This window comes from Lissotriton vulgaris, chromosome 10 (assembly GCF_964263255.1).
Source record: "Lissotriton vulgaris chromosome 10, aLisVul1.2, whole genome shotgun sequence".
In the NCBI taxonomy this organism is placed as follows: Eukaryota; Metazoa; Chordata; class Amphibia; order Caudata; family Salamandridae; genus Lissotriton; species Lissotriton vulgaris.
In genome coordinates this window covers 375,071,047-375,081,115 of record NC_141698.1, presented here as the reverse complement: position 1 = coordinate 375,081,115, position 10,069 = coordinate 375,071,047, and positions in this window count along the sequence as shown.

Sequence of the window (10,069 nt, the reverse complement as noted above, 5' to 3'; positions counted from 1 at the left end):
TCCTTGAACATTCTTTACTATGTTGGCCAGGATCTCAGGAAGAAGCGCCCATGTATCCATGAGAGTTGAGAGGGGAACAGGAGCATTCACCTCGGTAAGATAGCAAGTGCTGGTCGATCCTCTTTTCCAACTCTTCCACTCTAGAGCTTATGTCAACTAGGCGGCCAGCAATCGATTGCAGAAGATCGATTTGGACTTCCATTTTGGTTGACTGCCATAAAAGAGCTTTGTTAGTGTCACTGCTTAACCCCTTCGCTGCTGATGACGAGCTCAGCTCGTCATCAGCCACGGGTGGCGTGTGCTGATGACGAGCTGAGCTCGTCATGTAACGCAGTATTTTTAAAAATGCCGCACAGCGCAAAAATCACTGCAGCAGCGTTGCGGTTAATTCTGGCCTCAGTGATTGCCGGAAGTCTGCTTCTGGGCTGTCATAAAATGTGCAGTGATCTACTTTTGCATTGGTGGCCCGGGGAGATCCTATTTGTTGAGATTGCCCCCACCCCAGCAAATTTGCGGTCAGTTCTAGTGTTCTCTCGATTTTATCTCCTAAATTTTGAAGAAACGAAGATGTAAGCTCCCCTACCACTGGTGAATCTGAGTGTTGAGCCATTAGTTGCTGTCGGCTGTTTGTGGGGGATGGCGCTGGTACTATGCTCTCCATGCTCTTACTAGCCAAGCTGTGATCATGATCTTTTGACCAGTGGATTTGCGCCCTTATCACTGCAACGTCCACAGCTCCTCTTGGTGCAGTTGCGTGGTCCGAGTCATTAGTAAAGTTGATGGTATTATCTATGGGTGCATGAGAATTTTGTACGCTGGGTATTTTGTTTGATTGTATTCCTTTAAGTTGTTTGCCCTCTGGTTGACCTAGTTCCTGTATATTGCTATATTCCTGGTGAGGCGGTGAGCCTCCTCTGGGTATGGCAGTGTAGATTGGGGTTTGACTAGTGCTACTTTCTTGCATGGTACTCGCAATGCCCCCTTCCCCTGGTATGTTCTCGGTTACCTGCTCCTGCCTACCCCGGTCGGTATTGGCAGTGCCCTTTGTCCTAAAAAAGTTTATAATTGACCCCATTGGTTCTGCATCTTGAGGCAGTTTATTTAGATTTTCCGTGAGTGATTTACTCCTGGTGATCCTTTTAATAGGCAGGCCCTTATTGGAGGGGTCCTCAGCGGTCGTATGTTGTCTGGCCTTTTTTTAGGTCCCATTTTACTAAGTTTCACTCGGGGAGAACGCTGATAAGCTTGGCTAACTTGCCCATTGTTATTATTTTCTTTGTTCACGTTTGAGACTGAAAGACTGGTGTGATGTGAATCTGGTGTTTAAGGGGGCGGTATGTTCCTTAGTTTTGTGTGCAGGGTTTGCCCGATTTAATTGTCGTGAACTTGCGTAGTTTTTAACAGTCCCCTCGACTTATGTCATCCGTAGTTGACCACCTGTTGTTCTGGATGCTGGAAATACCTAATATTGTGCTTAAGGTTGAACTTAACAGTGCTGCTGAATTGGGCCGAGTCGGCTGGGGCGAAATCGATGTTGGCTGTTGGTTGGCTCTGCAGCTAGGTGCCACAAGTGAAACTTTACCCCCCTTTTTTGTTGATGCTGGGTATTCAGGCGAAGTGTCTATCCACTGGTCCCGATGGATTAAGCATGGGCGAATTTTGCGAATCTGGCGTTCGCGAATTTTGTGAATTTGCGAACTCGCAATCTGCAAAATCCGCGAATTCTCGCGAATTTGCAGATTTTTTTTTGTGTTTGCAAGGATTTCTGCCAGTTCGCAAGGATTTCTGCCAGTTCGCAAGGGTTTTGTACTAGTTCGCAATTGCGAACTTACATGTCGGCTCGCAACGGTCACGATTATGTTGTTTCTACGTCTGGTTCATCATCACAGGTTCCCAGCACCCTCTGTTTCACCCCTGCCACCCTCTGTTTCACCCATGCCACCCTCTGGTACATCAATGCCACCCTCTGGTTCATCATCACTGTAGATTATGGGGGGAAAAAGCAGCACACCTGCCTGCTTCAACTGACATGAATTAATTTTGGTTTGATTTATTAATGTGTCACTGTTTTAAAATTCCAGTCTGGCACCTGCTTCCTTATCTGTAATTTGCGTTCTGTTCCAGTGCAATTTTTTTTACAGGACCTTTGTGGCCTACTTGTAGCTATTCTATGAGCCTGCTGTGAGGGTCAGAGCAGGGTCATACAATTGTTGCAACTAGCAACTGAACTCTGGAGGGGCCCTTGTCAGGAAGCACTACAGGGAATGGTTACTAATGATGAGTTTGAACTTTTGAACCCACTGAATGCTTTTTTTGTGTTTGGAAGGATTTCTGCCAGTTCGCAAGGATTTTTGCCAGTTCCCGAGGGGTTTGTACCAGTTCGCAATTGCGAGCTTACACCGCACGCCGCAAAATTGTATCACCAAGAAAAAAAAATCCGCTGCGTGCAAATTTGCGGATTTTCGGTAAATTTGCGAGCGTTCGCGGATTGCGAATTTACCGAAAATCTGCAAAATCCGCGAGCGTAACGGATTTTCCGCCCATGCTTACTATGGATGCAAAATTGCCCCTCGCTGGCTGGCTGAGGATTGAGGTGCCAGGAGGCGTAGTCCTAAGTACTAGGATCTTGAGGGAGCATGCGGGAACTAGTGGGGTGAGCAATGATGCGAGTGGCGCACCGGGTAGTCATAGGCATGCCTCCATTATCCCTTTTGGGAGTGCTTGCCCCTTGTTTGAGTGTGCTGCTTTGCCTGCCTGTAAAAGAAATGGAGCTCTGGAACAGGCTCACCTGTGCTCACTTTTGTACTCCACTGAATGGTCTGTGTCTGCTCCTTGAAGCTTCTTGCAGATGGCGCTCTCTTGGGTGGTGGTTGGTTGTGAAGTCTTTCGCCGTGCACAGAATGCCCTACAATGTGGTCTCGTCCATGTGGAGGGGCAGCTACCAGCGGAGTCCCGTTAGATAATGCCTGGGAACTCCGGGGCCACACTGCGCTAACGCTGCCCGCCTCCTACTGCCGCAGCTCGGATGCGCAGAGGTGGCTGGGCTCCCACGAAGCAAGGCAAACAGATGGCTAGTCTGGGCTAATTGGGGAGAGGCAGCTCCCAAAAGTGGCCCCTCAACCCCTCAGCCACCTCGTCCGACTTGTGGCCAGAACACCACTCTCTGTGCTCTGGCAGCAGGACCCCTGGTTCGGCGGGAGAGGCAGCAAGAGTCAGGTCAGCGGGGGAGCCAGCAAGGGAGACAGCCGGCCAAAGCCCCCTCCTTCCACACAGCCTTGGTTCCCAGGCTCTCAAGCTGGTGTTTTTCGGTGATTTTTCGGCCGCGATGTTTGGCAGCGGTGCGCGGCTCTTCCTGCTCTGCTCTGTGCCTGGGATGATTGTCAGGTATAGTCTGCAGGGGTGCTGGGGTGATTAGTAGGGGCCCTAGCTGATAGCCGGAGCCGCTGGCAGTATGGGAGTGTTTTACGCGTCTTCCGCTCCTGCTCCTACTCCTGCTCTGCTCTGCTGCTACTCTGTTGCTACTCTGCTACTCTGTTCTGCAGTCTGGAGGTCTGAGCAAAAACACACACTACAAATATGTAAATATGTACATTGGCAGTTCAAAAATACCATAGATGACATCAAATATTCACCATTGCCCCCCTAAAGGGATAGCGATAATTTTAATTAGGTTCTTGCTAATATGCCCCATAGTGCTCTATTAGTGCATGTAAATCTATGACACCAATACTGGTGAACCACAGATTACAGGTAAGTAACTATTGTTCTTTTATAAAATTGGTCTGGATCTCCTTGTTGAGTCGTGTACTCATTATTGATCACTGTTGTGCAATACATGCCCTCTCTATTAGGCTTAAGGCTGCTCACCCACACAAGCACTAATAGAGCACTATGGGGCATATTAGCAAGAACCTAATTAAAATTATCGCTGTTTTAGCGGCAGGAAACTGCGATAATGGGCTTGCTAATATGCATTATAGAATTCCAATAGAAGCCCAGGTTTGATGTCCTGCACATCTAACCTGGGCTTCCATTATAATTCTATAACACATATTAGCAAGCCCATTATTGCCATTTTAGCAGCAGTTTCCTGCCGCTAAAACAGCGATAATTTTAATTAGGTTCTTGCTAATATGCCCCATAGTGCTCTATTAGTGCTTGTGTGGGTGAGCAGCCTTAAGCCTAATAGAGAGGGCATGTATTGCACAACAGTGATCAATAATGAGTACACGACTCAACAAGGAGATCCAGACCAATTTTATAAAAGAACAATAGTTACTTACCTGTAATCTGTGGTTCACCAGTATTGGTGTCATAGATTTACATGCCTGAATCATTCCCCGTCGTCGGAGTGGGAGTCCCACGGTACATAAAAAGCAATAATATGCCATAATAACATAGGAACAATTAGTAATTCCCAACCAGGAAGTGAAGTAGCCTAAGCTACAGGAGAAAAAACTTCCACACTTATAACTATCATAGTCATTTTGTATAGTCCAAACTACAGCCAATCAGGCGACAGCACCCACCAGAAGGTTCTCCCCAGAGGCTCAGGCGCTCAGATTTTCTCGCAAGGAGTGATGGTAAACCAATGAGGCCTAAGAGCCTCTGAGGGGAGGTGGGCGGATTGCAAGTGAATCTATGAAAGACACCAATACTGGAGAACCACAGATTACAGGTAAGTAACTATTGTTCTTCTCCAGTATTAGGGGTGTCTTTTATAGATTCACATGCCTGAATCAGAGTAGATAGCAGTACATATCTGTGCCTGGCAGACGCTAATACTAGCTTAAGCTTGTCAATATGAGAAGCACATAACAATGCAATATGTAAATATTACAGCATTAAAGGCATGATAAAATGCAGTTACTTGAGCATGTGCACAATAAAAACATAGCAAGCGTCTGACAGCAGTAATAGGAGGTGGGAATAGAGGCTCACCTTAGTTGAAAAGATTACGTAGAACTGCTCAACCCACTGAAGCATCGGTCTCACTGGCCGCATCCAAACAGTTGTGTTTGGTGAAAGTATGCCGACTGGCCCAATTTGCCGCTCTGCAGATGTGCTGAAGAGGGACTCCAGTGAACAGGGCCGTTGAAGAAGACACTGCACTCGCAGAGTGCGCTATAGGAGCTGCTTGCAGAGGTCTTCCTGCTTGTGCATGGCAAAAGGCAATAGCTGCAGAAATCCATCTTGCAATTGTTTGCTTAGAAACTGCTTGGCCTTTACGAATTGCACCATAAGTGATAAACAGTTGATCAGATTTGCGTAAAGTAGATGTTCTTTGCAAATAGAACTTTAGACATCTCTTAATGTCCAGAGTATGCAATGCCCTTTCCACAGGAGATTGTGGATTAGGAAAGAATGTCTTTAAAATTACAGGTTTGTTTGGATGGAAATCCGAAGGCACTTTAGGTACAGAGTCATTTGTGAATTGTAAGAAGGGAGGATGAACCGTAAAAGCCTGGATGTCACTGACTCTTCTAGAGGAAGTCAAAGCCAAAAGAAGCGCCACTTTCCACGTAAGGAATTTCAAATCGGCTCTGTGGATAGGTTCATAGGGATGGCGCATAAGTTGCGCTAACACTACATTGAGATGCCACAATGGAGGTGGACGACGTACTGGAGGGAACATTCTAAAAAGGCCTTTAAAGAAAACTGGAGAATTATACTTTAATTTTATTTAATTTTAAGACCATGATCTTCGTTATTAATGTAAGCATGTTTTTAATTTAAAAAAATATGCACTTTGAAAAATTGACACAGAATATTTTCAGGGCAGTTCAATTTTATTCTATGGGGAAAATTGTTTTGCGGTTAAGTGGGTAAGTATGCAACTTACAGTTCCAGTCTTGGGGACCAAAGGTCAGCAGTGGGCAGGGGGCAGGTAGATACCAACATTGCACCACCACCAGCAGGGGCGGCCATCTGCAGAATTCAAAATCAGAGTTCGGCCCAATGCTTTTCAATGGCAGCTAGGGGGTGCCTGGAACCACACTGCTTGTAGGTAGATAAATTGGTTTCAGAGGCCAGGGTTTGGGTGTTAGGTTAAGCACAGAGGGGGCCACAAAGCGGCACCAAACATCCACCACCAGCGGCACATGGACGGCTGGGTGCAGTATGCAATTTTGACGTTGGGTGTCATTGAGTTTTGACGGGAATTCTTCTTTTGGCAAAGAGACTGCAGGCATGGCACCTTTGGTTGCAGGAAGAAGACTAACAACAGCAGACATAAGTATAGGTGTAGGGGTTTGTAGGGGCATCATCCGTTCAACTTACCAAGGCCCAGGGGTTTCTGGTACCAGGGTGCCTTTCGATGTTGGGGTTTTCTTACCAGTAGCAGTGGGTGTGGCTCTGGATTCAAACTGCAGGTGCCATTGTGGAGGGCAGGAGAGGTCAGCCAACACTAGACACTAGGTCAGGATTACCGGGGATACTTCATTGTACAGGTGAGACAATCAGACTCGGCCATGGGCGTTGGGTGCATAGTGGACAGGAGACGCAGATCCGTCTGGATTCAGGGGCCATTGGAGCTTGTTTTTTCTTGGACAGGTACTCTGTCCATGGGAGATTGGAGTTTTTTTTTTTGAAGGAAGCTGTCCTCCCAGGGTTTTCATAGGTCACTGGCTCCAAGACTGGTCGCATGTTCGCAGAAACTGGAGACAGGCCGGTAGGGCTGGGGCCAAGGTTGTTGTCTTCAGTCTTCTCTGCAGGGTCGTCTTCTTACTTCCTAGGTCACTGTAGATCACGTTTCTAGGTCTGGGGGGCCACATAAATACTAAATTTAGGAGGCATTTTTGGAGAGGAGCCGGTAGGGCCAATAGACAACTTACCTGGGGTGACTACACCCTCAATTATGCTACCCTTCTGTTGGAGGGGCATAGACCTAGCCCTGATTAGAGGGGTTGATCCAGCGGATTACCAGCAACAAGTAATCTAACACCACATATTTACCTAGGCCTATAAATTCATTCACAACAACCTGGTAATATCCGTGGGGGTCAAGTTTTTATGAATTTCTTACCACATCAAGATTAGTTATCTGTAGTTCCTAACTAATCTTTCACTAATCAAAAAGTTCTTTCTTCTGGTCAATGGACCATTAGTTGAACTAGTTGATGGTGATATGACATAAATCTACTTACTTGCATGTATCAAATTATCACAGTCGGGAAATATTTTAAATCTTTATCTAAGAATAATTTCATGTGAACCACTTACAAAGTACAGAACAGTCTACGTATCTCATAGGAAGGAAAATCAATTAGAAAATGATCAATTGTATTCATTTTATACTACACAATGACTATGCATGGAAATGAGAGGATAGAGAGAATAGGACATAGGCACACATATACAGACATATATGTATACTTTCCAAGTATAGTGTGAAAACCAACCCCCATAGCCAAGAAGCTGGAAAGGTCCCCAAGGAAAGATCTGGCAACCAAAGGCTTCAGGACAGGAATCAGGACAGGACAGATGACCTCTCTATCACCAACGCTTGCGTAGCACCCCTCTCTGACACTCTCTTCCTCCTTGAGATTCTTCCCTGATCTTCTTCTAAAGTAATTAGCTTAAGGTAAATGGCTCTGCAATTTGATTCTTCTTTAGCATCTCTTGTCACCCAGACAACTTCCCGAGCTCTGTAGCATTCAGCATCTCTCTCCATCTAACTAACTAAAAACAACCTCAATCATGCTCTTCGGTATTCATGTACCACCCATTAATGTTTCAAACTTACAAAAATACTAACTCTGAGTGGACAGGCAACGGGAGGTGATCATCACACCATGCTTACATATCACTCTTTTCAGTTAGCCCTTTGTCAATAAACCCATACCCTTAAATCTTTATTCAAGCTTTATTTCCGACCTGCATTCACATTATTTTTGCAGCATTTATAATAACCTCTACAGTTTCTGCCATCCTGGTGAACTCTTCTCCACTTGGTTCCCAGGCCAGGACACTCAGTGGCCTTGGCTTGTATTCAAGTTTTTAGTCATCATTCCGGGTTCACTCTCAATAGAATGCACAGATTAACATTTCAGTGACATGATTCTGCTTACTTCTGTCATACTTGACAGGCCCAAACGCGCACTAATAATAAAGTCAGAAAGACAGATGTTATTGTCAAGACAGATGTTATTTTCAAGACAGATGTTATTTTCAAGAATTAATGGTTTTACTGTATACCACCTATCTCTATTCCAACTCCATATACTTATTAATGCTTTCACCGCGTTAGCATTTAGTCAAACAACTTTTTTTTGTTTTCAGCCAAGCGGATACCAGCATGTGAGTTTCAAAGTAGGCATTTTGTTAGCATTTGCGCAAGTGCAAGAAATTCCCTCCAAGCGACAGCACATCATACTACGTAGATTCAAACGACGCATGCGCATTACAGTTTTTTGTTAGCGGCCATTTTAGAACTTCACTCGAGTTACTTATTAGTAAAACACATAGGCAAGCTCCTTCTTCTTTAGTGTTGTCTGTTGTGCATATAAATTTTTACATTTTCAAGATTATTACGAGGTGAAAAGTTACGTGAGAGGATTGCGTCCGAGCAAGTCTCTTTTCTATGAGTCCTTGCTCCATCAGGGTCCCCTCATCTACAAGACGATGGGGACTGAAAGACATGCTTTACCTTGCCTCCCCCACGGGTAGAGTTGGGAGAGGTGGGGTCACTTCCTAATCATCTTCAGCTTTCCTACTGGTTTTCCCACCAAAAGAGGGGTGTACACTGGGGGCTGCCATCTGCTGCTAGCAGCTGAGGCTGGGGTTCACCTTCCAAACACGGCAGGCCTTTAAAGATTCCCTCTTTCAGCACTGGCCCATCCAGGGGAAGGAGGTCTGACACCACTGCCCAGGATGTGGCGTCTGTAGGCCACAGGAAAGCAAAATTACACTTTTAGGCAGCCCTCCCCATAGGTGTGTAATGGAGTGTCACTGCAGGCAAGACAATAAACCACACTGAAGTTCCCTATGAGTGTGCACTAACATTAAGAGCCCTAACCCAGGTCAATACCAAAACTTGCAAAGTCACTTCTGTGCCAGGCTTCCTATGCGCAGTTTCCGAGTTGAGCACAACAGGAGTCTCCTAAACGAACCTCTCACATGTGTGAACATTCACTTGTAACCAGCCAAGTGTCGCTTAACCTTGCTGCACTGCAGAAGCCTTATTTTAAAAGGTGGACACTGTTGAAAAGCGCATGAGCAGTCCATTTGCCATGAGCTTACAGTGGATGGGCCACAGGTTCTGAGGCTCCTCCACAGTAAAACCCTGTAAACCAGGCAATTAAAAAGCAAAAAATCTGGGTGGATTAGATGGGCAGAACCCATCTTACCACAGCACTGCCTTTTGTTACCTTGGATTGACTGAACCACGCAGAGCCACGCAAGGTGGTTTTGTGCAGCTAAGTAAATCCCAGTTAAGGACCTACAACTCCTTGCAAGCCCTAAGTAAATCAGGCCCAAAATCTGGGTACTATGATTTGTCAACAAAGAGCGCATTTACTCATAAGAGGCACATTTTATAAGTGATTGCGTAATCAAACATCAAGAGCGCATAAAAAGATTTTAAAGATGAATCTAAGAAAAATTAAAGGCCTGCACATTCATTCTCCACAAATGGCAGTATCCAGGGCACTAAGGAAACATTACAAACCTTAGGTTTGGGAAGCAAGGAGGGCTCACACTGAGTAGAAATTGCTAAAGAACAGCACAATTCTATGGGTCAAAATGCCCAAGAAAATTCTGGCAATTTATAAGTAAGCTTGACTTCCAATACTAAAATGAATCGGGCAACTCTATCTTGAACAAAGCTGGACTGCACATATTGAGATATTATATGCCAATTACTCAGATGGATGGGCTCCCCCTTACATCTTAACTGTTGCTGAAGCCTCCCTCGATGCACCTTAACTTTGAGTATCTTTAAATCACCAAAATCTGATGGAGCTCTGAGCATTAATGGCCTTACTAATGCAATGTACTTTTTAAGCCTTACATTGACTTTTGGGATCCCACTCTTTCCACCCTATACTACAGCTCTTTGAAAACCAGATTG